The 27,137-nt window shown below is 37.7% G+C and overlaps 1 long non-coding RNA gene across 3 annotated transcripts in view; it reads right to left on the bottom strand.

The window, feature by feature from the left end:
• The window catches only part of LOC105477567 (uncharacterized), a 577,843-nt gene extending 565,787 nt beyond the window's left edge, over nt 1–12,056 (bottom strand). For all 3 annotated transcript variants that reach the window (XR_011620372.1, XR_011620369.1, XR_011620370.1), the window contains exon 1: nt 11,779–12,056. This is a non-coding gene — a long non-coding RNA (uncharacterized lncRNA). The remainder of the gene's footprint in view (nt 1–11,778) is intronic.
• Between the last annotated feature and the right edge of the window lie 15,081 nt (nt 12,057–27,137).

The following is a 27,137-nucleotide window of genomic DNA, read 5'->3' as shown; positions in this document are numbered from 1 at the left end:
CAGCCTCCCAAGTAGCTGGAACTACAGGCATACACAACCATGCCCGGTTAATTTTAAAATTCTTTTGTAGAGACAGTGTTTCACTATGTTGTCTAGGCTGGTCTCAAATTCCTGGGCTCAAGCAATCCCCTTGCCTCAGACTCCCAAAGTTCTGGGATTACATGTGGAAGCCACAATGGTTGGCCCTGATTAATATTTTGTTTAGCAACAGTTAATCAATCAATATTTTAATGGCATTATATCAATACTCTGGAGTTTATAGGGCAAATGAGAAATCAAAATTGATTAAAAAATGAAGTATCCTCAGAGAAGATAAAATAATATAGTTGATTTCTTAATCTAGACTATCCCCATAAGATATAAATATTCTGAGTTATAGAAACAACTAGAAAATAAAATTTTAAAATAATTTACAATGGAAAGAAGTAGAAAAACTGATTAGAGAAACATTGTTAGCAAACTGCTTAGAGTATTAACCAATATTTTTAGGAAGATTAATCAGTAATAAGGTAAAGTGAGTGAAAGAGATTAAGAGGCTATCATAATTAATGTATGAGATGAGAAAAGCACAAATGACAGTGGTCACCATTACAGTGAAAAGAGTGGAATGAGTGCTAGAAACATAGTGAGGAACACATTTTTAAAGAGTTACGTCTTCTTTTTTTTTTTTTTTTTTTTTTGAGACAGAGTCTTGCTCTGTCTCCCAGGCTGGAGTGCAGTGCCACAATCTTGGCTCACTGCAAGCTCCACCTCCCGGGTTCACGCCATTCTCCTGCCTCAGCCTCCCTGGTAGCTGGGACTACAGGTGCCTACCACCACGCCTGGCTAATTTTTTGTATTTTTAGTTAAGATGGGGTTTCACCATGTTAGCCAGGATGGTCTCAATCTCCTGACCTCGTGATTCACCAGCCTCGGCCTCCCAAAGTGCTAGGATTACAGGAGTGAGCCACCGCGCCCGGCTGTCTTCTGGATTAATAATACAAATAATGCTAATTACCATTAATATTCAAAAGAAAAGATGGAAATAACAATGGCTTCAAAGTTTCTAGTCAAGATCCAGAAGACTGGTGATACTGTCTGCAGAAATAGTTAAGGTAAAACAAGAAACCAAGAAGGAGGGAAGATGGTTAATTTGGCAGGTACATAGAGTTTAAATAATGCTAAATATCCAAATTTAAATGTCCAGCATAATAGGAAATTTCAACCTTCAAACTGGATTATTTTCAAAACTTAAATTTATAGGTGAACTACATTCTTACCCGGCTAATTAGTTGGTGAAATACTTTAAATAGAAGAAAACAACTAAATTCACACTTTAAAAGTCTATGGACATTTTTTTCTAAAGCACCGACGGGGAGGAAAGTCAATATTTTTATTTGTTCATATGACTGATAGTAATGAATACTGGCTTTGCTCAGACAAGGCAAAGAAATTTAGGATTTCCAAAGCAGTAGCCAAGTATGGTTTGTTTGTTTCATCCATAATCTTCTACATGAGTGTTTCTTTCTGAAAATTACACTTTTTCCTCTTAATACCACTATAAAGAGTGGTGTGCATTATGTTGCTTTCCCTTTAGCAGGTTTAATTTTATTTTGTAATTAACAATAGCTAGTTTGGGAATTATACTGTGATATCACTTGGTTTTGAATTTTCATTGAGTCTTTTTATGAAAAATTACAAACTCCTCAGAGGGACTGATGTAGTTTGTTGCCATGGATAATTGTCTCTAAATAAACTCAGGGTTGTTAAGTGGATATGAACAGATGGAAATAAATTGATGGAAGTTGACTATTGTGCCTCTTGGCTCCTGTTTATTTGTTACCAGCAGCATATCTTTTTGTCTTGTCAGGCCCGGCATTTTATGCACTTGAACTTTAACAATGTCAGCTGGATTCCTCCTCAGAACTGGCATAGAAATTGCTCCAGGGTAGAGCCCTCTGCCAGCCTGACCAGAACCACAGCAGAAACCAATAGCCTAATTACAGTTCTCTAAGCCCCATAGGAAGAAGGTCACATATATTGGTACAGCTGTCTAACCATGTCCAGGTTTACCTAACTTCAGTCGAATTGTAGGCAGGCTCTATTAAAGCATCACAGTCTTTCCACTCTTATTTTACATATAGGGAAAATGAAGCTAGGGGAGAGAAAATTATTTAGCCTGGTGTTTAGTCATTCATTAAACTAATTTCACAATTACCTATTAAGTGCCAACTACAGGCCAGCCACTGTTCTGGACACCAATAATTCAATAGTCATAAGGCACAGTCTCTGCCATAGTGGTGGTAAGGGTGACAGATAAGTCAGCAGGAAATTAAGATACAGTATGATCAGAACTTTGATGAGCACAAGTAAGAGTGTAAGAATGGTATAGGAGCTCATAAGAGGGATACTTACCTTACTCTTGATGTCTAGATAGTTTCCAAAAGATGGAACATCTATTGTGACCTGAAAGATGATTAGATAACCGGCCAAAAAATAACTCACTGCCAAACTTACTGGCCAACCAATCAAGCTTGGCTACTAAATATTTCAATTTAAACCAACAAATGCTTATGGGAATCCTGCATGTTTCTAACACTTTGATAGAAATTTTAGGAGGATGCCAGAAAAATATAATACCAAGATGCCTTCCCTCAGAAGACTGCAGTTCTATTGGAGAAAGCAGAATCAAAACACTTGAACCAATTAGGAGACAGTAAGAAGGATATTAGATTAAAGACTATGACACATTTATAAATAGCATTATTGTATGAGAGATCCTCAGAGTCACTTCATAGACTTCAATTGAAAGGCAGAGCTAAGCTGAGCTTGACAAATGAGTAGGCAGTAAAGTGAGAATTTTTATCTTCTTCAGATATCACTAATCTCACCCCAAATTATAGCTAGAGTCTACCCACAACATTAACACTGAAAACATTTTTTTTTTCCAGACTGATTCTTTTGGAAACCACTTCTTTTCTCAAACCAACTCTTACAGGCTCAATGGTGTTGCCCCCCAAAACTAGGCTGAACTCCCAGTGCCTGAAAATGTTACCTTACTTAGAAATAGGGTCTTTGCAGATATAATCAGGTTAACATGAGGTTATATGAATTAGAATGGGTCTTAATCCAGTATGACTGATGCTCTTATAAGAAGAGAATCAGAGACAGACACACCAAGAATTAATATGATGTGAAGACACACAGAGAGAATGTCATGTGATGATGGAAGAAGAGATTAGAGTGATGTGTCGACAAGCCAAGAGGCTCCAAAGATTGCCAGTAACACCAGAAGTTAAGAGAAAGGCATAAAACAGATTCTTTTACTGAGCCTCCAGAAAAAGCATGAATGTAAATGACACTTTGATTTCAGACATTTAACCTCCCAAAGTGTGAAGGAATAAATTTCTGTTAAGTCACCTGGTTTGTGGTACTTTGTTACGGTAGCCCAAGGAAACTAATACACAAACTGGGCATGTTGACTCCTGAAAGAAATTTGGCATGTGTGAATACTGTAAATGAATAATAGCTTTAAGATTGTGTGAAATTTCAAGTGATATGGAAAGATAAAGGATTCAGCAGCAGGGCAAGGTTGATTACCCAAAGTGGGTTATTGCAGATAATGAGCTTTTGAACACAGAGATTAAGGCCTCCATAGCATCAGTCTCAGGCATAATGGCATTAAGGAACTGGAGAACCTCCACCATAACTAGTGTAGGGTTCACTGGGGCTCTGGCTCTCCTCTCCTAGGAATATCCTTTTAAATAAAATATTATAATATCAAATATGTGAATATTGTACTCAAGGAGTATGAAAATTGCAACAGTGTTTCATGTAGTTTTGGTTAGCTGGTAAGTTTTACAACATCATATAGTTTTTAAAATCATATATTGAAAAAGGAAAACAATAAAAAAGAATATGAAATAATAAATAAAACAATACAGAAAAAAATTTATATATATACACATAATCACCAAATGTTTAGAAAGTACATATTGACATTGATGGTGGCATTTCAAACATCCTGGTAGCTCTACTTTTAAAATATATGTGACCACTTCTCATAAATAGCAAATCTACATTTATGGTCCAAGCCACTGCCATCTCCTATCTGAATTATTGCAACAGGTTCCTCACTGTTTTCATTCTTACCCCACAAGGATCCACACAACAATCAGAGTAATTTTGTTAACAATTCAGTCTACATCATTCCTCTGATCAAAACTCTCCAATAATCCCCTATCTCTTCTAGCATGAAAGAAACCCAGAGCCCTTACAGATAGTTCTTCAATGCTACATAAGATCTGGACCCAGTTACCTGTCTGATCTCATGTCCTGCTATTCTACTCCCACAGAATTTCTATCTTCCTAGGAATACAATCACGCCGGGCATGTTCTTGCCACAGTCTAGATATCCCAGAATGTATCCCTCGCTCCTCAAAGCCTTTGCTCAAATGTCACCTTCTTTTCAAGGTCTTCCAGACCACACTATTAAAATGACATCACACACTCTCTACATTCCCCAACCCCTTTCTTGCTTTTTCTCCAATGCACTTATCATCTACAAGTATACAACATAATTTGCTTATTTAATTGATTTATTGCTTGTTTCTTTCCCACCAGCTATAAGATCCATGAGAACAAGAATTTCTATTTATTCTGTTGACTGTTATATTTTATTGCCTAGAATCATGTCTGGCATAATAGGTATTCAATAAATATTTGTTCAATGACAGGATAAGGATATTTATCTCAGCATTATTTAAAACAGCAAAATATTGGAAATGACCTACATGTCCAATAAAGGAATGGCTAAATAATATTTCAATAAAATATTATATGCCTGTTAAATTAATTGTATGTAATTATGTAATTGTATATGCTGCATCATCTGTGTAATTATTTATAATCAAATAATTTAAAAAGTTGAATACAATCATAGGTTTCCTTTAAAGAAAACTACATCAAATTGCTTGTGATGGAATAAGAAAAAATAAAAATGCTTTGTTAGGGTGATGGAATTATAGTACCTTTTGGAATTTTAAATAATAATGTTTGATATCTGTGTTACTATACATATTTTTAAAGTAAAATTGAGCTATATTAGAATGCTAAAAACAGAACCAGAGTTATATTTTGAGATAGCTACATTCATTGTCACTAGGTGAAGTTTTAAAAATCAACTTTATTCTGATTATTAAAACTAATAGTTTCATTCTTGAAGAGCAGAAAATGTCATTGATGTATTCAAGTTATAAAAATGAAGTAGAACTTTTCTGTCATGCATGCTGAGTTAAACTATTTCATAGCTTAAATTTACTCAGAAAATTCTGAACATAGTTTCCCTATGGTTCAAAGTAGGAAAGTGTTATTATGTTTGCTAATACATGCCCTGAATTCCAATGGGCTTAGGGAAATTTGGGACTTTAAAGAAATATTAACATACAGGCCAGCCGCGGTGGCTCACACGTATAATCCCAGCACTTTGGGAGGCCAAGGCGGGTGTTTCACTTGAGATCAGAAGTTTGAGACCAGCCTGGCCAACATGATGAAACCCCATCTCTACTAAAAATACAAAAATTAGCCAGGTGTGGTGGCGGGCACCTGTAACCCCAGCTACTCTGGAGGTTGAGGCAGGAGAATTGCTTGAACCTGGGCGACAGAGGTTGCAGTGAGCCGAGATTGTGCCACTGCACTCCAGCCTAGGCAATGGAGTGACATTTGTGAAAAAGGAAAGAAAAAAAGGAGGGAAGGAGGGAGGGCGGGAGGGAAGGAGGGAGGGCGGGAGGGAAGGAAGAAAGGGAGGGAGGGAGGGAGGGAAGAAAAGAAAGAGAAAGAAAAGAAAGAGAAAGAAAAAAAAGAAAAGAAAGAAAAGGAAGAAAAGAAAGAAAGGAAAGAAAAGAAAGAAAGAAAAGGTTTGACATACAACCATATGTAATAAAGCCTGAATATCAACAGGGAAACCCAAGGCTTTAGGAGAACATTGCTTATAATAAAAAATATTCCTGCTGAAGGAGAAAGGCTGATACATTTCCAGAAAAAATGTATATCTAAACTTTAGGTGAAGTTTTTTTCTGGCTTTGCAGTAATTACCCCAATATCCTCAATCTTCTCTAAAAGTCTAAGCGCCCAGTACCCAATAGTCTTATATTGATTGTGCTCTGTAGAACCGGGGTTCAGCCTTGGAGCAATATATGAAAGAAAACAGAAAACAGTCACAGGAGCCTGGATGGACAGAGTTGCTGGCTGCTTTGTGGACCACTGTACACCTGAGAAAGGTGACTATTGAAAGGAAAAGAGGTAGGAAGAGATGGGATCCTGCTGCCTCTTGGGTGGACACCATGCAGGTGGGAACACTTTGGTTATACACAATTCCTTTCCTATCCACAAGGTTGCATCCTGTTACATTTTATGAAAATTAGTGGGACAGCATACATGGCAGTTGATTTTTTTGTACACACATGAAATAAGTAAAATGAATCAGTAAATAATATAAATAAATGAGTGGAAGAATGAATGAGGAGGAAGAAAAAGCAAAGGAAGAGAATGGAATGAAAAGAAAGGAAATGAAAAGAAAGGAAAGGAAGAAACACTATCACTAAATTTGAAAATCAGAAAGAAAGGAAAGAAAAATAAATCACTAGGAAAATAAATCTGGAATTAAATAGATTAAAAGAATGACAGAAATATAAGAAATTTAGCTAAAGTAACTGGAAAAGAAAATAAAAGAAAGACCCAATTGTTAGAAAATGCCTAGTTTTCCAAACAATATTTCAGGTTTTCTCAATATTCTGTGGAAGTCACACATGCAAAGAGAATGATGGTTTGCTGAAGGAGGCTGGACAGATATCGATGGAAAGATGGAAAGATGTCCATATCGATGGACAGATATAAATGGAATGATAAACATTGGTTTTTAAAGTATCTAGTGATTTTTGTTCTCATCGCTATTTTATTTTATTTTATTTTTGAGACGGACTCTTGCTCTGTTGCCCAGGCTGGAGTGCAGTGGTGCAATCTCGACTCACTGCAACCTCCACCTCCTGAGTTCCCGCCATTCTCCTGCCTCAGCATCCCGAGTAGCTGGGACTACATGCGTCTGCCACCATGCCTGGTTAATTTTTTGTTGTATTTTTAGTAGAGATGGGGTTTCACCATGTTGGCCAGGATGGTCTGGATCTCCTGACCTCGTGATCTGCCTGCCTCGGCCTCCCAAAGTGCTGGGATTACAGGCGTGAGCCACTACACCCGGCTTATCACTTTTTACATTTGGAATCAATCATGCTAAAAGGATATTTCACTAATATGAGGTTTCTACAAACAGTTAACATAGTTAATAGAGAAGCCATTAGGCTGAGAGAGCTCTACCACTTTGATTTTCTGTGTAAACAAACTGATTTCCAAGGTAAACAGTAAAACAAAACCAGACTTAACCAATCAGAAACCTCCAGCTAACCTCTAACTAGGAACTTTCCATCCGATAATGCCCAAATAAGCCAAATGCTGAGCTGTTGCCCATCAGTAATTTCTTCACTTTGCTTCTATAATCACCCTATGAAAGTCCACCGCCAAAATTGCTAAGGCAGAGCTCTGTGAATCTCTTCTGGTCCTAAAGCTGCCCAGTTCATGAATGGATCCTTGCTCAGATAAACTCTGCTAAAACTCTGCTAAATTTAATCTGTCTAAAGTATTTTTTTTTTTTAAACAGTAACTTACAACAAAATATTTCTTCATATTTCAAAAAGCACATTAAACCATGAAGCAGGTATTAAAGAATTCAACCCTTTTATGAAGGGCATTATTATTATTACATTTAAAATAATTAATATTTAAAATGATATGGTTTAAAGATGTTAAATCCTTGATGGAGTAAAGAATTGTCCCAAAAATAATTCTGGAGATTGGTTGCATAACATTGTGAATGTACTTAACACTAGTGAATTATACACTTTAAAATAGCTAAAATGGTAAATTTTATGTAAACAGGCTTTACTATAATTTTTGAAAATTTTAAAAATTAAAGATGTCTTAGATCATAGAGCAAGAACATTAATGATTCAGGGAGAAGCACTTGGTTATAATAAATCTGACATAAATTTAAATTGCAAAATCTAAATACCTATCTTAAGGTGATGATTTTGTATTTGTAAATACCTTAAAATTAGGCATGTGGGGAATTGTGAATGTAATAGGATAGTTGCCTAGGAGATCAAATTTTGTAAAATGAAACAGAGCCTGAATCCAGAAGTGATTAACTTCCAGAAGCTTGATAAATAAACATCTACAAGATTTGAAACCTTAAAAAATTTTGATTTTGCTATTATCTCTGAGACTGCAAAGCTTGAAATTATATGCACGCATATTTTGTATTATGTTATCTAACTATCTTCTTATCTCCTCTTTGCTAACTTGTAACATCCACATCTCCCCTGCTTCTCTTATGGATGACCCAGGTAAGTAGCTACAGCTGTTTAGTTCTTTTTCCCTTGCCATCAAGTGTTGGGTTTCAGCTTAAATTGTTTAAGGAAACGTCACCACTCAAAACTGCCTTTGGCAAAATGCCTCAGACGCTAGCCTGTAGAGAAAAAATTATATGCTGAACTTTAGAGAAAATCATTACATTACGTGTAGTGAGAAAATATGAAAATTCTCACATATAGAGACTCTCTAGGAAACTGAGGTCTTGATGCTACCTATATGTAAGGGCATGAAGAAGTAAAACAGGAGTGAGATAGACTGTCACATTATGAGGAAGCATATTTGACAGAGTTAGGTAGAAAACAGCCAAGCATCAACCGTGCCCCTCTCTCTTCCAAGAAGCTCTTTCCCTCACAGCCTAAGTAATACTAATAGATGGACCTGCATTGAGTAAGACAGCAGAGGCCTGACACCTAACACCTCCACTATCATGTAGATTGTTAAGGGGCAGGCACTTGCACTTTTTGTTGGTTCTCCTGTGATAAAAACATTTAATTTATTAGTACTTACACTCTTCCATTAAGACTCCCCTGCTTCCAGCCTTATAAGGAAGAGAGGGCCATGAGTATATCAGTTATGCTTGAGTGAGGTCACTGATGTGAACACAGGTAGGAGAAAAAAAATACAGCCTGGCAGCTTTGCTACAAAGGCTGCCAATTTGAATGCCTAAGGAGGGGCTTAGTGGGAACTGTGAACTGCTTTGAACCAGAGTAAAAAGTGCCTTATGAGAAGAAAGTCTAGGGTTACCAGATCTTCTGGTTTGTGAAGAAATGCTGAGATATCTGGATTTTAACATGAAATATCCTGACTTTCAAAGGTTGGCAAGCAATTCAAATTTTTCAACACTATGTGAAGGCAAAACTCCAGATGCCCGAGGGCTATATTCAGACTGCAGGTTATCAAATTGTGACCTCAGCTTTCCATACCAAAGACTGAGCAGCTGGAGGGGGAATGGGAGGGAGAGATAAGAAAAACTGAGCTTCAGATAGCTGTTAAATGGAGTGGAATTTGGAGAGAAGGAGATTCTTAAGGGAAAGTCTTAGGGATGTTTTCTGTGTAATGGGTGGTGTAAATCCATTTGTAAACCAAAACACCTTCAGTGCTTTTAAAACTGGATTTATATTTTTTGGATATGACAGCATGCTAATACATGCTTTAGAATAAGAGGGAAAAGGCTTAGCTATACATGTTTACATTTACAAATGATAAATATTGTACTGCCAAACTTTTATGAAAAGATCCTATTTGATTTCATGTCACAGTTTACGATAAAACCACAACTCTCAGAGATTTAGTAAGGCCATCAGAGCTGTTCAAATAGAGTATAAAGGTGTAATGCCTCACCAGATTACTATTTCTAGCCAGCAGATGAACCCAACCCAGAGCATAAATATGAAAAGATGGACTGTAATACTTTCAAGGTATGTATTTTCTAATCTCCAGACATACACACACATGTGCACACACACATCTGACTCTGTAATAAATGCTATGGACTGAATCCCGCCTTCTCACATTCACATGTTGAAGTCCTAGTCCTCAATGTGATGGGATTTAGGTGAGGTCATCAATGTGGAGCCTTCATGAATGTGTTCAGTGCCCTTATAAGAAGAAACACAAGAGAGTTCTCCCTGCCTCCCCAGTCTCCCAGGCTCTGCCATGTGAGGATACAGCAAGAAAGCAGTCATCTATAAGCCAGAAAGAGGGCCTTCATCAGGCCCAACCATGCTCTTGCCCAAAATTCAGACTTCCCATGCTTCTAGAACTGTGAGAAATAAATGTCTGCTGTTTAAGCCACTCAGTCAATGAAATTTTGTTATAGCAGCCATAGCCGACTAAGACAAATCAATACTCCAAAATTGCAACATATCATTGGGAAGGTATTTATAAATACCTAATTCTTCCAATGAGTCTTCAAACTACCTCAATATGTGTGCAAAAATCTCCATTATCCAACCAACCTACTGAGGGACTAAGTGGCTAAGTTGGCTGGACTTCCTGGGTCAATAGGGACTTCCCCAAGAGGACTTTCCCCTAAGCCTAAAATGAGTCATAGCTGCAAGCTAATGGATTTAAACTTCAACCAATCATACAGGCAGTTTAAGCTCTAGCTGCAGCCTGATGGTTTTAACTAATCAGGCCCTCCAACCCACAAGCCCATAGAAAATAAGCTAATCACATAGGACAGGAAAAGGAAAAGGGGAGGAGTCATAAAGAGATATAAGCATAATGAGAGGTGACAGCCTGCTAGCAGCCTCACTCTCCGGGCCTCCTCGGCCTCGGGTGTCCACTCTGGCGGCACTTGAGGGGCCCTTCAGCCTGCCACGGCAGTGTGGGAGCCTCTCTCTGGGCTGGCCCAGGCCAGAGCCACCTCCTTCTGCTTGCCGGGAGGTGTGGAGGCAGAGGTGGAGGCAGAGGTGTGGGCGGGAACCGGCACTGCCCGGGCCAGCTGGAGTTCTGGCGGGCATTTGCACGGGCTTGGAGGTCCCGCACACTGGAGCGGCCTCACTGCACTGCTGGCCCAGAGCAGTGAGGGGCTCAGCACCCGGGCCAGCAGCTGCGGAGGGTGCGCCGGGTCCCTCGGCAGTGCTGGCCCACCGGCACCATGCTCGAGTTCTCGCCAGGCCTCAGCTGCGTCCCTGCGGGGCAGGGCTCAGGACCTGCAGCCCACCATGTCCAAGCACCCCACACCAGGGTGGGCTGCCATGCCGCCCAAGCCTCCCTGAGGAGCACTGCCCGCTGCTCTGTGGCGCCCAGTCCCATCAACTGCCCAAGGGCTGAGGAGTGCATGCCCCACTGGGGACTGGCAGGCAGCTCCCCCTGCAGCCCTGGTTCCAGATCCACTGGGTGAGGCCAGCTGGGCTCCTGAGTCTAGTGGGGACTTGGGGAATTTTTATGTCTAACTAAGGGATCATAAACACACCAATCAGCACTCTCTGTCTAGCTCAGGGATTATAAATGCACCAATCAGCACCCTGTCAAAATGGTCCAATCAGCTCTCTGTAAAATGGAACAATCAGCTCTCTGTAAAATGGAACAATCAGCAGGATGTGGGTGGGGTCAGATAAGGGAATAAAAGCAGGTTGCCCGAACTGGCAGTGGTAACCCACTCGGGTCCATTTCCACGCCGTGGAAGGTTTGTTCTTTTGCTCTTTATAATAAATCTTGTTGCTGATCACTCTTTGGGTCCACGCTGCCTTTAAGAGCTGTAACACTCACCACAAAGGTTTGCAGCTTCACTCCTGAAGCCAGCAATACCATAAACCCACCAGGAAGAATGAACAACTCCAGACGGCAGCCTTTAAGAGCTGTAACACTCACCATGAAGGTCTGCAGCTTCACTCCTGACAGCAAGACCAGGAATCCCTGGGAAGGAAGAAGCTCCAGACACATCTGAATGTCAGAAGGAACAAATTCCGGACACACCATCTTGGAGAACTGTAACACTCACGGCAAGGGTCTGCGGCTTCATTCTTGAAGTCAGTGAGACCAAGAACCCACCAATTCCAGACACAATAAGACACCCAAGCCAGAAACAACAACCCTTCCGGGTCCTCTTCCACTGCGTGGAAGCTTTACTTTCACTTTCGCTTTAATAAATCTTGGCAGCCTCACTCTTTGGGTCCGCCCCTTTCTCTAATTGAGCTGTAACACCTGCCGCTGCGGTTCATGGCTTCATTTCTTGAAGCCCGTGAGATCAGGAATCATGTGATCAAGAAAATCCTTTGATGAGAAGAAGACCTCTCATCTCATTTGTAAAACAAATGTTAAAATCAGTCCTTAAGTAGAATGTAATTATAGAAGACCTGGTTGTTAACTGAATGTTTGGGTCCCCCTAAAATTCATATGTTGAAATGTAACTCCCAAGGTGATGGTATTTGCAGGTAGGGCTTTTGGGAGGTAACTAGGTCATGAGGGTAGGACTCTTAATGAATAGGAATAGTGCCCTTAAGAGGTCAGAGAGCTAGCTCTCTGTGCTCTCTGCCATGTGAGAATACGAAAGAGAAGATAACTGTCTGCAAATCAGGAAGAGGGTCCTCACTAAAAGTTAGATCTGCTAGCACTCTGATCTTGGATTTCCTAGCCTCCAAAATGTGAGAAAGGAATGTTGTTTAAGCCACTCAATCTATGGTATTGTTATAGCAGCTCGAGCTAACCAAAGCAGACTCCCTTCACGTTGTATATTCTTAGTTATTTTACTTAAGTATGGTTTTTAAATTTAGTTCTAGAGGCATCTATAACATTACCAATATTACTTGTACAATCTACACTCCCTATTACATTAAATGAGAGAATTAAGTTTGTTTAAAGAAAATAGGCTTGAAGTCAGCAAGACCAGATTCTATTGACTCTGCCACTTACTAATTATGTGATATGGGGCACCTTATTTAAGCAATCTGAGAAAAGAATTCCAGCTCTCTAAAATAAAGATATTACTGAAACTGCCTTTGCAAAAATTTTAACAGTGAGAAAATTATGACAATAAAAGGGATCAGATCTAACTAACCCCGATCTTGCCTTTAACCTCCAAGCTGCCCTTAATCATTCCTGGCCTAAGACCAAGCTAACATTAAGAGACTTTATAGTTTAAATGATAACAGCCCTTCCCCCAAACTAAACCACCTTTGTAAAGCTAATGAAAAACCACCAGGCTAGGAGGATAAGAAGGCTAAATTCTGCCAAGGTGTAAACATAAATGATTACCAGCCATTATTCTGGAGGTCACAAGGTTTGTAACTGCTCCAGTTCCTCCTGAGATAACATTCGTGTTGTAGAACCTAAGACTGGTCTCTTGAAATGTATTTTCAGGTTTTTGCATTTCTGACGACCAGTGGCTCCACCTGGACCCACCAACTGGTCCTGTAATCCCATATAGAAGCAGACTCCCTGGCTTAACAAACTATCCTGAAAAAATCCTAGCCTCCAAATTTTCAGAGAGATTGATATGAGTGTTTGATTTGAGAGACTGATTCCTCCCATTCCAATGCCATGCTGCTCTTGCCAGTGCTGGGAGGACCTCAGCTACTAAGGTCATTAAGGTCATTCTTTATTTTGCAATGCTGTGGCCTCAGTGAATTGATTTTGTCTGTGCAGTGGGCAGGAAGACCCCACTAGGAAGTTACACTACTAACTAGCTAATAGGATTGTTAGAAATATTAAGATTTGTAAATGTATCTAACCCATAGAAAACCATAAAATTTATTTTGCCATTTCTCCTAAAAATGAAGCTATTGCTTAAACCTAACCAAAAGAATTATCCTTGGGTAGTTGTGAGGAGTTAAGATTTCCCTACCGGCAGTTGCTAACTCAGGAAGAGGTAGCTAAATGTATAAGAAGCTGATCAGAACTTCCAACAGGACAAAGGGACAAAACTAAAAATAAAAAAAATATTGGACTCCAGGGTCCTCAAAAGTTGAGGCCTCTTCAAAACTGCAAGCTTTAGGTCAGAACACTGAAGGATCACACACTAACAGAGAGGTTGAACAGGAAGCAGGTGATTTATGTACTGAAGCCTAACTTTGAATTAACTCAATGCACAAAACTAAATTAAGAAAATCTTAGCTTTCAATTGCCCCAAACAAATTACCAGAAAAAAATAAAAAGAAAAAAGCTCTTACAGGAAAGGGGTCCTGATCCAGACCCCAAGAGAGGGTTCTTGGATTTCACGCAGGAAAGAATTCAGGGCAAGTCCACAGTGCAAAGTGAAAGCAAGTTTATTAAGAAAGCAAAGGAATAAAAAAATGGCTACTCCGTAGACTCAAAGAGCAGACCTGAAGGCCCATTTTTATGGTTATTTCTTGATGATATGCTAAAAAAAAAAAAAAAAAGGGTGGATTATTCATGCCTTCCCTTTTTAGACCGTATAGGGTAACTTCCTGACATTGCCATGGCATTTGTAAACTGTCATGGCGCTGGTGGGAGTGTAGCAGTGAGGACAACCAGAGGTCACTCTCATCGCCATTTTGGTTTTGGTGGATTTTGGCTGGCCCCTTTACCACAACCTGTTTTATCAGCAAGGTCTTTATGACCTATGTTTTGTGCTGACCTCCTATCTCATCCTGTGACTTAGAATGACTTAACTGTGTGGGAATGCAGCCCAGGAGGTTTCAGCCTCATTTTACCCAGCTCCTATTTAAGATGGAGATGCTCTGGTTCACACACCTCTGACAAAACCACATATCCTCTCTAGAGAAAGATACCATCATGCTAAGCTGGAAATTATTTTTTAAACTTTTCACATAAAATAACTAGCAGTCAATAAAAATGATCATGAATATGAAGAATCAAAACAATATGAAAGAAGAAAAAAAAACAGACATTAGTAGGTTTCAGAGGCAAAGTTAAGTCACTTGGAAACAGTTTGATACTTTCTAGTCTTGCTTTTAAGCAGGACTACTTCACAGGTATATGACTTGGTCAGTCACACAGGACCAAAGGTTAGAGAGGCTGTAGGCTTGATTTGGTACTGTACTCTTGCCAATGTGGAAGTCTTAATAATTTTGAGTAAGGGGGTCTGGCATTTCCATTTGGCATTGGGTCGCTCAAATTATATGGCTGGTCCTCCTTTTAAGATTCATTAGATGAGAAAAGAGCAATGTTTAATCTAGGGCTGAGTATAATACCAAAGCAAGACTTTGCAAAGTACTCCACCCAATGCTCTGTGAATAATCAGATTTTCCAGTTGGACTGGAGGGATCAGGTGTTGTTCCCAGTCCTGTGTGAGGGCAGGATATTTTCTCTAATATTCTCAAGTAGTTTTTCCATTTACCTCAGATAGTTTCCTCACATGCACATGCTGATAAGTATTCTCCTGAATACACAGAGAGACTCTGAAGATTCATAAAATTCTCCCTATGTAGCTGTCGCTTCTCTCGTCTTCTTTCTTGCAAACCCAGGGAGTCCACCTGGGATCTCTGTTCCCGCACCATGGCCTGCAAACTCACTTAGTAATCAATTGTTTGGCCACCTCATTTATTTCTCATAGATATCACTGCCCTTCATTGTCTAACATCTTGTGTTTTGAAAACAGTTGTTATATATCTCGTCCAGTTTTGTTGTTGTTACTATCTCAGATGGAATAATTTATCCCATCCTGTTATTCCATATTGGTTGGAAGTAGTAGTCCAAAAGCATTTTATGTAACAGCTTACAAAAGTGTAAACATCCCCAATATTGATCAACGGTAATGTAGATACACAAATTGTGGCATGTTCCTACAGAAAAAAAAATGCCATTAAAGAAATAAAAATAAATAAAGTGCAACCACATTCAGCAACAAGGATGAATTTTGCAAGTAATGTTGAACAAAAGAAACCAGACACAAAATAATGTAATACTGCATGCTGTATGACTCCAAAACAGGCAAAACTAACCTGCTGTTAGAATTCAGGATAATGGTTATCTTTCAAAAGAATAGAGGGAGAGAGGGTCGTAATCTGAGGGTACATAAAGGAGGCTGCTGTGTCCCTGCCATGTTTTTTTTCTTGACCTGAGTGGTGGTTATGCAAGCGATCTCTTTATGATAATTACTGAATGTTCTTTGTACTTTTCAGAATTCTAACAAGTGCATTTGGAAAGCATTTTTGTCAAGAGGTATGTAACATATTCGCCGAGAGTATTCTAAAATTCCTGAGACACAAGCTATACGTGCTAACTAAAATAGAATGGTTTTTGACATTGATATACATTGCCATGATGTATGTATGTTACGTGTCAAGAAGCTTCTCTGCTAAAACAAGCCAAATTTCACTAAATTGTTTCCTTGTCTATGGAGATTTTTAAGTGTATTTGTTTGCAATCATTTCCATTAAAATATTTAGTACATGACTAACACCTTAAGTTTTGGATTATTGATACATTGCTTGATGTACCCTTTGAGGTTCACGGGCACCGCTAAGAAAGCATTTTTGTAGCCAATTCAGCTCAAATGCCCAGATTCATCCACATCTGCAGCTTATGTCACAGGGCTGGTAGCTAATAGAAACCATCAGCTCTGCCTTTGTTTTGTTATCAAATCATATGTGATAATGTCACAACCAGTAAGTTGTGTTTTCAGGTATGTGCTTGTATTGACTTGACAGTGAACCTAAAAAGTGAAATAAATATGAAGAATGAGAAATTCTAAATTCTCACCCTTCAGGGGTGTTAATATTATCAATTTGCCTGTGTTGTCTTTAAACACACACACACACACACACACACATCTTCTTTACCACTAGTGTATAGAAAAGCAGGACAAATCCTACATTGATAAATTAATGACAGTACTAAGCTAAGTCATTTTAAACTGGATAGGTGAGATATTTGGATTTGCATTTTGATGGAGGTTTTCAGAAAGATAATGTGTAATCCACTGTGTTATCCGCTAGATAGAGAAATAGTTTGTGGTGGAAGAAAAGGGAGAGTATTTGAAGGCAGGAGCTCAGAATCGGGCTCTTCACCCCACCACTTACTAGCTGTGCTACCTTCACCAGTCACCAAATTAATTTAATTTAATTATCATTTTTCCCATCTGTGAAATGAGAACTGCTTCACTGGGTAGTTATGGATATAAGACGAGGAAAAGGTGTTTTAGGCCCCAAAATGTGTGACTACCATCTAAATGTGTAAACTGAGACTCAGAAAAGCAAGTGACCTGTTCAAGGTCACAATTAATTAAATACCTTGCATATAATGTTACCTTTTTGTGGAAGAAACTTACTCCAGCCCTCCCATTCCAATGCCATGTTGCTCTTGCCAGTGCTGTGAGGACCTCAGCTACTAAAGCCATTAAGGTACTCTGAGTGGCAGGAATGGTGCAGTTGTTCTGACTAGAAACCGAAGTCGTTGAGCGTGATTTGAATTTAAATTAAATAATAGAGTTGTGTCAATGCAGGTGAACATGATAATTTTTCATTAATAGTCTTCGTAGCCTTTAATCAAAATTGACTCAACATGAGAGTAATCTTCTCAGCTGGACTTTATCACATAATTTGCTTATATTTGGCTGATTTAATTCCTCAGCAATAGAGGGTAACTAACATCGTTTTATAAAATAGACGGTATAACATTTTATCAGCTTCTGAATCCCCATTAGAGTTCAGCTCTACCTGAAGTTCGGCTCCAGCCGAACTTATATCATCATCCTATGATTTTTGCTTTATTCACAATAAACTCACAGTCTTCCCCCAGCATGTTTCCCCACATTTCACATGTAAAATATACATTCAAGTAATGCATTAGGAAGAAGTAAAGTCATTGTGTGGAATAAAAAAGAAAGTAATATATAAATTTAAATAGCTATTGAGATGAGTCAAGAGATCTATTGATTTTGATTGTAAAAGATTTTGTTGAGCATCTAGTTTTATACTATAGGTAATGGGAGGTTAAAAACAAAAAGGCAACATAAAAGAAAGTCTCTAATTTTATAGAACTCATAATCCCATTATGAAAACAATATGTGTTTCAATAAAATATCAAAGAACAGTACTAGGCATTTAATAATTAAAGTCAGAATTAGAATTGGAACTTAAGGATTTATGGGCTGGAGGAAATGATACTTAAACTGGGTTTTGAATAATAGGAAGGTTTTCCACAGTGGAAGGGAGAGAAACACACACACACACACACACACACACACACACACACACACACACACACACACCCCCTAGATGAAGAAATACCAAGAGAAAAGGCTAGGAAGTAAAGTTCCAAATGCTTACAGAGATTATTTCAGGGAATTTGTGGAGGAGATAAGAGGGATTTTAAATTATTCTGGCTGAACAATCAATTTCTAGGTAATGGAAAATGATTGAGTTTTATGACCCACTCATAGCCATATCTCAATGACCTAAGCTCCAAGAACGCTTTGTTCCAAAATTGAGCTTTCAGACAAAATGTCCTTTCTATTTTAATTCTGACACTAACGTAAAATGGGTTGAAGTGCTGATAGATATATATGTTCTTTTCAACACCAAATCAGGAAGTAGAGAAATGGGACAAATAATTGATCTCCCCATTCTCACACTCATTAAGTATCCACTTGCTCTCTGGAAACACAGATTATGTGTACTCACAAAGCCTGGTACATCGAGTAGGTGTTCATCCCTTAATATACTCAAAGAACATGCCATATGAATGGATTAGAGTATGTCTCATATTTGGTGAAGGAGAGGCATTCTCCAGTGTCTAGCTAAATGAGCCAGAAATATTCCCAATAGTTCTGCATCATAAATGAAGAGAGGGTAGATAGTTCTTCCAGAATTCTTGAGCACTTGCAGAGCTTATTAATGTATTAATTTAGGAATAGAATTCCCAGGAATATAAATGACACTTGCCTCAAAATATCAAAACAATCTTGGGGCAACGAAATATGTATTTTTTAGAATTATATTTTTTCTTTCCATTCAGTCTAAATGATATATGTTTACAGAGAAGTGGTAGGGGTTAAATTCCCTCTCTCTCTCTTTCTTTATCCCTTTTCCATGTATGTGTGTGTGGATGTGTGTGTTCATCTTTCTGAACAAAAAATATACTATGAAAATACTGACTATAGCATAGTAATAGAAAATACGTTAGAATCAGAAAATACAGCTTAAATTAAACCTATACTGTTATTGACAGCCTCAAAACCATTTAAAAATTGTTAAACAAATGAAAGTCTTCGTTATTATTAACTTCATCATAATTGTTATATACAATGAGCCATTTTTAGTTTAGTAAGCAGCTGTAAATGAGAGTATTTTGACTTGAAGCATTTATTAAAATATATATTTTTTAAACTACCCAAGGCCAGGATTATAAGAGCATTCAGTTAGTCACTTTAGCATATACATTCATGGGTAGGGGGAGAGCAAAGAGAAGAATTTCTCTTTGAAGAAAGAAAGAAAGAAAGCATTCACCTGACTGATTAAAGATTTTATGGATCCAGATATAACCTTAGATTTCCTAAGGGGCAGCTTTAGGCCACTTACTGCATTTTCCCTCTGTTCATGTGATATCTCCAAATTGTAGAGCAATTGATGCTGTTTTAGGAACAAAGCAAATACTTAATATGCATATTTCTTTTTTTTTTTTTTTTTTTTTGAGACGGAGTCTCGCTCTGTCGCCCAGGCTGGAGTGCAGTGGCCAGATCTCAGCTCACTACAAGCTCCGCCTCCCGGGTTTACGCCATTCTCCTGCCTCAGCCTCCCAAGTAGCTGGGACTACAGGCGCCCGCCACCTCGCCCGGCTGGTTTTTTGTACTTTTTAGTAGAGACGGGGTTTCACCGGGTTAGCCAGGATGGTCTCGATCTCCTGACCTCGTGATCCGCCCGTCTCGGCCTCCCAAAGTGCTGGGATTACAGACTTGAGCCACCGCGCCCGGCAATATGCATATTTCAAATAATTAAAATATATGAAAATTTACAGCAATGCAAAAAGAAAAAAGTTGTATTCCATGCGCTGCCTAAATTACAAACAGCATAGGTTGAAACATTTCAATTCTCCAAAGACCACAACTCCCTATGTCAACCAAAACCACGTTTTTTTGCATTTTCCTAAAAGCAATCATGGATCTTTAATGGAAGAATCTAAGAAGTAGAGACGGCTCCATAATTGATTGGTGACCAAGACCCTGGTTCACATACTGCAATTGGCTTTAACGGACTTTAAAAATAATTTTCTCTAGGACACCTCAGAGACATGAAACTAGATAATAGTGACAGGTAGAAGCCACTTTTTTGGAAATTTCAAGGCATAGCTGAGGGAAAATTAAGGACAAAAACTTGATGTGAGAGAAGCTTAGAGATGACTCTGTGTATTATTTGGAACCACAGATTTTGAAGCAACTTTACACAGCATAATATTAATTGGAATTTGCTAACAAAAATAAAGCTTATGCCAAGTAAATGAATTTATATACACCTCTGTATAATTTGTTGGGATCCTCTAATTTTTGATGCATTGTATCTATTTCCAGGAAACATTGATGTGGTATGCAAAATTTTAAGATATACCTCAACATTTCTATCCCCTAGAGTACACATCACCCATAACACTCTCCACTTGAATCCAGGTGCCATCTATGATTACGATGGTTGTCACTCTAGTGATTATGCTAAATTATATGGCAAAGGTCAAGAGATTTTGCAGATTAAGGTCCCAGATTAGTTTGAGTATCAAAAGAGTGATTATCTTATATAGGCCTGACTTAATCAGGTGACCCTTTTAAAAGAGGGTCAACATCTTTCCTAAAAGGGAAATTCAAAGGGATAAATTCACCTGCTGACTTTGAAGAAACAAACTGCTTCGGATGAGGCCATGTGGCAGGGCGACCTCCAGTAGATAAAAATGCTCCCTGACTGACAGAACAAAAAAGCAGGGACCTCAGTCTTACAATTCCAAGGAAGTGATTCTGTCAACAACTAGTGAGTTTGGGAGAAGACTCTGAGCTCCAGATTATTAGGTAGCCCTGGTTGACACCGTGATTTCAGATGTGTAAGATGCTGAGCAGAGAACCCAGCTATGCCATATCCAGGCTTCAGTCATGCCAAAACTGAGATAAGAAATGAATATTACGTTAGGTTGCTGAATCAGTAGTAATTCGTTATTCAGCATAGAAAACTAATATAGTCAATCTGTATTGAAAAACTACTAATTTTTTCTGCTTCCTATCTATCAATCTACCCATCACTTTTTCCTCTTTTTCTAGAAACAAGTCATATTTCCTTCAGCAAATTGGTCCTCACAAATTCCAACCACACAGTTCTCTTAGAGGTTGTTAGTCACAGTATTCTCTTCCCACTGACCCTAGCAAAGGGCCTGTGACAATCACACCAATCATGGAACCCAGTAACAGTGGCCTGGCATGATGAATGGCCCAGGCATTACCATTTGGCTCAAACAAGGCCAATAGAGTTCCTCTACAGGGTGATTCTTTTTTTTTTTTTTTTTTTTTTTTTGAGACGGAGTCTCGCTCTGTTACCCAGGCTGGAGTGCAGTGGCCGGATCTCAGCTCACTGCAAGCTCCGCCTCCCGGGTTCACGCCATTCTCCGGCCTCAGCCTCCCGAGTAGCTGGGACTACAGGCGCTACAGGGTGATTCTTAAACTGTCTACAGGGAAACTGATTTTCACTCACTAAACTGAAATTATGCCCATGGCTCTGTTCTCTAACTCTGTGTTCAGTGAATCCTGGAAAAAAGCGTGATTTGATTTAAGAGTATACAAAACCAACAAGTAGAAAGAAGCAGACAGGAAAGATGGGAAGAAAGAGAGAGCCCTGACCCCAATAAAATCCCCAGTTCAAATTCTTGGAGCTGTTCTTGTCTCCACTCCACTTGTTTCTATTACTTGTTCTTCTAAAGTTAAGTTTTACTGAGTTCCCTAGGATTTCCCCAAGGAAAGACAGGAATAAAGAAAAGGGCGTATGCTTTATCAGCAAATACGGCTTCAGAAGAAACAATCTTGTTCACCTTCTAAACAGATTAAACCTAAGATACTCCTACCTAAAATTTCTGACACCATTACTGTGTGAGTTTGGGGCAACAGAGACAGTGTACACCTTTGTCACTAAACAGAAAGAGTCAGCTTAGATTTATGTACATAAAAATACATATTAGATAAGAAATTGGAAGCGAAACAAGAGGTGACAGTTGAAGTTTGATCATTATTTTAAGCTCCACAAAGCAGAATTAAATAACAAGACTGGTAATTATGATATTTGCTGTCATTTTAGAGGTTTGTCTTTATAATATTTTGTTAGATTTACAGGATTTAGAGGTTTGTTATCACCCCATCTTATAACCACAGTGGTTTTTTACCAATCAAGCACTGATCTGAACTACAGATCAAGGTACATATCTAAACCATAGATTTTCCTCTCATTATCCTTGTTAAATGAAATCAGAACACTTGACTGAAACTACTGAAAAGATACAGAAACCAGTATTACTAGACTTTATACTTAGATGAAATAAAATATGAAAAATATGAACCTGGCAGTTACATCATATAATCACTTAATTCAGGAGAATTCAATCTTACTTGTTTATCTATTTTTATGATGCCGAGAATTCAATCTTACTTGTTTATCTATTTTTATGATGCCTGTAATTAAGTAATCAAAAAATTAAAAATAAGTAAAAATAAAAACTGTAAGTAGTGCAGTTAATTTTGTCTACCACTACATCCAGCAGGCGCATACCTTATCCTAAAATGAGCGTGAAATGGTAGATGTGTAACTCTTATTATTTTAATCTTTTACATTTCCAGCATGCCTGTGTATGTGAGCAATTTACTGCATTGAATGTAATTTAAATATTTAAAGATTAATATATGTACATATATATACACACACATGTTTACACATATATATATACACCCACATACATACTTTTTTGACTCACCATAGCTCTTAAACACAAGCCAACCACTTGTTCACTCTCAAAAGGAACATCACTGTATACATTATATATTTATAGGTGTGTAATGCTGCACAGGATTGTATTTTAAAAGCATCCATTTTGTGCTCTATGAACCTTTTAGAGGTTTTCAAATTTAACTTTGACCCTCTACAGTTTTATCCTTACCTATAGGCAACAGTACCTAACCTCTACCAAGGCTGCCTCTATGCTTGCTAGTTTACAAGGGAAATAAGCTTTTGGAAACACTAGAAAATTGAAGGCAGAAATACAGCTTAATATTGACTCTCTTTGTAATCACAGATAAAATGTCCTAAGAATCAAATCTGCAGGGCCCCAGATAGGGCAGAAGTAGCCACAAATCAAAAAAACATTACAAAAGAACAGATGTTGCTAAAATAATATTCAGAGTGAAAAGTTTTTGGTCAGAAGTTTTCAAAGAATGTTCACTTAATTGTCAAAATATGATAAATATGAGAAGAGAAAAAGCAGCTTTTAAAAGACTGACAAATCAGAAAGAGGTAGATATAACAAGTTTTGGGATCTGCCTCGAAGAAATTCAAAACAGAGAAATAAAAGTCAAGTGAGGAGTCAGGGTAGTGAAAACGGCTGTGTAAAAACACTAAGGAGAGGAAAGGACTGGGAACAAATCAGAGTTCTTCATTAAGACCAGGGTGCCCCCAAAATGACAGGTATTATTCATGGAAATGTCTGTGAATGGAAACCATGAGGACAACTGCTCATGGGATCAAGAGACTGTCTATTCCATGGATTATTAGTGGTTGGGGAGCCATGATCCTGAACTATCCTTCCTCTTTGAGTGGGAGCCAAAAGAGATTTTAGAAAGCGATGATGGGAGGTCTAAGGAAAGATAAAATGATGCACCTAATGAGGGTTACTTTGGGAAATAGAATTAACTAGATCATGAGCCAAAGACAAAGACTGAGATGATGGGCAAAGCGAATGAGCCACCCAATCTATACACTAAATTAAAAGTAGTAATATGTAAACATCTGACTCACCCCCAAAAAACTCTGAAGAATGTGCTTGCTTATCTCATGTATCCAAGATTCTCAGGTTGGTGGGATGATTATGGTGAAGAAATGGAAGGACAAGCAATGGAATCAAGCTAATCAAAAAAAGCAGTTCTGTAGGTAGCTCTACAAACTGTTTTATACTTTGAATGTCATGCAACATTTTGCCCTAGATATGGTCAGAGCTTGTCTCTTAAAGGACAGAGATACCCCAGACGTCTTGTTATTGACTCTCTGAAGCAAGGTTTTGGGCATTCTCAGAAGATTCCAAAGTGGCAAGTAGCAATAATTTATTCTCGGACAGGAAAGATGCAAGCTCTTATAGTATTAATATGTTTTTCTTAAGAAATATTTTACTAAAATAACATCATATTTTAGTAAAATATTTATTAAGGAATATTCTAATAAAATAAAATATTTTAATATTTTAATAAAATAAGAACTATTTTGATAAAATAGCTGATTTTAATAAAATAAAAATAATTTTAATAAAATAATATATGCCAAAGACATTACTAAATTTCTTTTACCTTGTTAGAATGTTTGGAGCATCAATTAACCTAATAGACAGAAATTTCAGGTTTTAGAATCAAACAAACCTAGATTTAAATCTTAGCTTTTCCACTTAGTAGACATAGGACTAACAAATTTCAGTTTCCTCACCTTTTAATCAGTTACAAAAATTAGCTAGCTTAAAGCTTTTTTGAAAGTATTAAATGAGATAGTATATGCAGATACATTGTTGTCTGTGAAAATATATGTATTTAATAAAGGTAACTATAACTATTAACTAAACATCACTTGAAATATATATTTTTAAGATTTAGTTGTCAAGCCCATCTGAGACTAGTACATGACAGAGGCACATACTTTCTTATTCACAATCACAGTGATTATGAAACTCATTAGGTACTTGTATAGTTATTATGGTACAAGCACCTTTCATTTATTAGAGTCTTATATATATATATTTTTTTTTCAAAGATGGAATCTCGCTCTGTCACCAGACTGGAGTGCAGTGGCATGATCTCAGCTCACTGCAACCTCTGCTTCCTGAGTTCAAGCGATTCTCCTGCCTCAGCCTCCCAAGTAGCTGGGATTACAGTTGCATGCTACCACACCCAGCTAATTTTTGTATTCTTAGTACAGACAGGGTTTCACCATGTCAGACTTAAATTTTAAAATGGTCTAAGCTAAGATGAGCAAAACATCAATTTCTATACCTTTTCTGTAATCACATATTTGAGCTCAATGTAAATATAAGCAAATGTGTAAATTGAGTATTATTATCCTAAAGGGGAAGAAAATAACAAGTGATAAATTGGTTTTCAAGGACTTGTTTTCAAATAACAATAGATACAAGCCACAGTATTTATATAACTAAAAAAATCAAATAATCCAATCATTAAATACCACACTAGAGACTGGTAGACAAAATCCCAGGACATATTTTCAATTTATAAATACTAATAAGCCAAGTTTGACTTCAAATATTAACATGACTGAATCAGCCAGATGTTCTTCCATGTATTTCTGTGATTTTGATTTCTGCACAGATATTCATTCCACCATAAAAATGTGTTCAAAGATTGTGAAAATATCACTAGAAATTGAAAGATAGAAATAAATGGAATACAATGTGATTCCTGAATCTTTTATTGGCCTATACCTATTATGATTCTATTAATAGCTCCATCATGATAACAACGGTTAATGTTGAGAGGTATGTGAAATGGTAGGTCAGATAGAGGATCAACTAAAGAATCCAATGATATTCAGTTTCCACTTATGTATTCTCCTGGTCTCTTTTCAGCCAGCATAGAAAATCACCAGTTCTTGGCCAAATATTGTAGCCCCCACACACACAGTTGAAGGGAAAGACTGTCATTATATTGCTAATATTTGTGAAAATACAACATGACTTTTAAAACTTTAAGCCAAAAGATACAGCAATTGCCTTTGAAGCGTGTTTCCTGTGTCTATTTCCTCTTCATTTTTGTGCAGAATATCTACCTCTCCATGCAGGCCCGTGAGTCTGTTTTTCTATCTGCAACACTTCCCTCTCTGTCTCTGCTTCTTTATTCAGAGTATCATAAGATGAAAATCAAGTCCATGACAGATGGGCACAAGCAGTGATCATAAGATAAATTTGATGAAAGCATGGGGTAAGCACCAAAAGCAAACTGTTATAGCAGAAACCAGTATCTAGTACAGGGACTCAGTACATATTTCTAGAATGGATATTTCATTTAACCCCACTTGTAACACAGCAAAATATATATTATTATTCCCTGTCAATAAATAGAAAAAATGATGTTAAACTAGATTGGGTAAATTGCACAGCAAAAAATAAAAATATAGCAAACTGGAAAGAAAAATTACATCAAACAGAATGTGAAGTATATATTTTTGCCGTTATTCCATTATTCCATATTTGCCTTCACAGTGGTCTCTGTCTATATATGTATGTGTCATATGTATGTGTCTCTTCATTTTAACATTGTTTCTTCCTATCTCTTCTGGCTTTTTTTCCCTTATAATAACCATAACATCATACAAAATTTTGGAACATTTGCTGCAATTATCAAGTAACACTTTATGTTCTCTGGTTCTCATTTCGAAAAGGAATTTGGAGGCATAAAGGGAAACGTTGAATATGTCTTTTAAAAAAAGAGAGAGAGAAAGAGACAGGGCAAGTACAAAACCCTATAATTTTTTCTCCCCGTGGATCAAGTCAATAATAAAAATAATAATTTTATATCCCTCCCTATATCATAAAACAATGTCTCTTATTCTATTGCTACGAGGCAAGTAAACCAAAATCGAAGACTTCATTTGTTTTCATGTGTATGCTTAAGCAGCTTAAAGTATAATAGGAAATACAGCAGATGTAGGAATTGAAAACATAAAGCCATTTTTAGCTAATTATACTTTTTAAGCTAACATTTATTTTAAAGCGCATTCTGCTGCGTTTATCATGGTCACCATGAAGACAAAGTAGATGTGAAGCAAAAGGGGAGCGGGGGCAGTTAGAAGAAGAAAGAAGAAAAAAGATGTAAGGTCAGTTGAGGATTGGGGTAAGAGGGAAAGACAATAGACCAGGGAAAATAGAACTTTATGTGAAGAGAATTAAAAAATATATATATATTTTCCAAAAAGCTGTTAGGGAATAAAACAGAACCCCAACACATGCAGAAGATAGACATATAATTCGATATTTAACATAACACAGAAAGAGATGGCATTGGGGCATGTTACAGTAATAAG

This window comes from Macaca nemestrina, chromosome 2, assembly GCF_043159975.1.
Source record: "Macaca nemestrina isolate mMacNem1 chromosome 2, mMacNem.hap1, whole genome shotgun sequence".
Lineage (NCBI taxonomy): Eukaryota > Metazoa > Chordata > Mammalia > Primates > Cercopithecidae > Macaca > Macaca nemestrina.
This window is presented reverse-complemented; position numbering and strand designations above follow the sequence as displayed.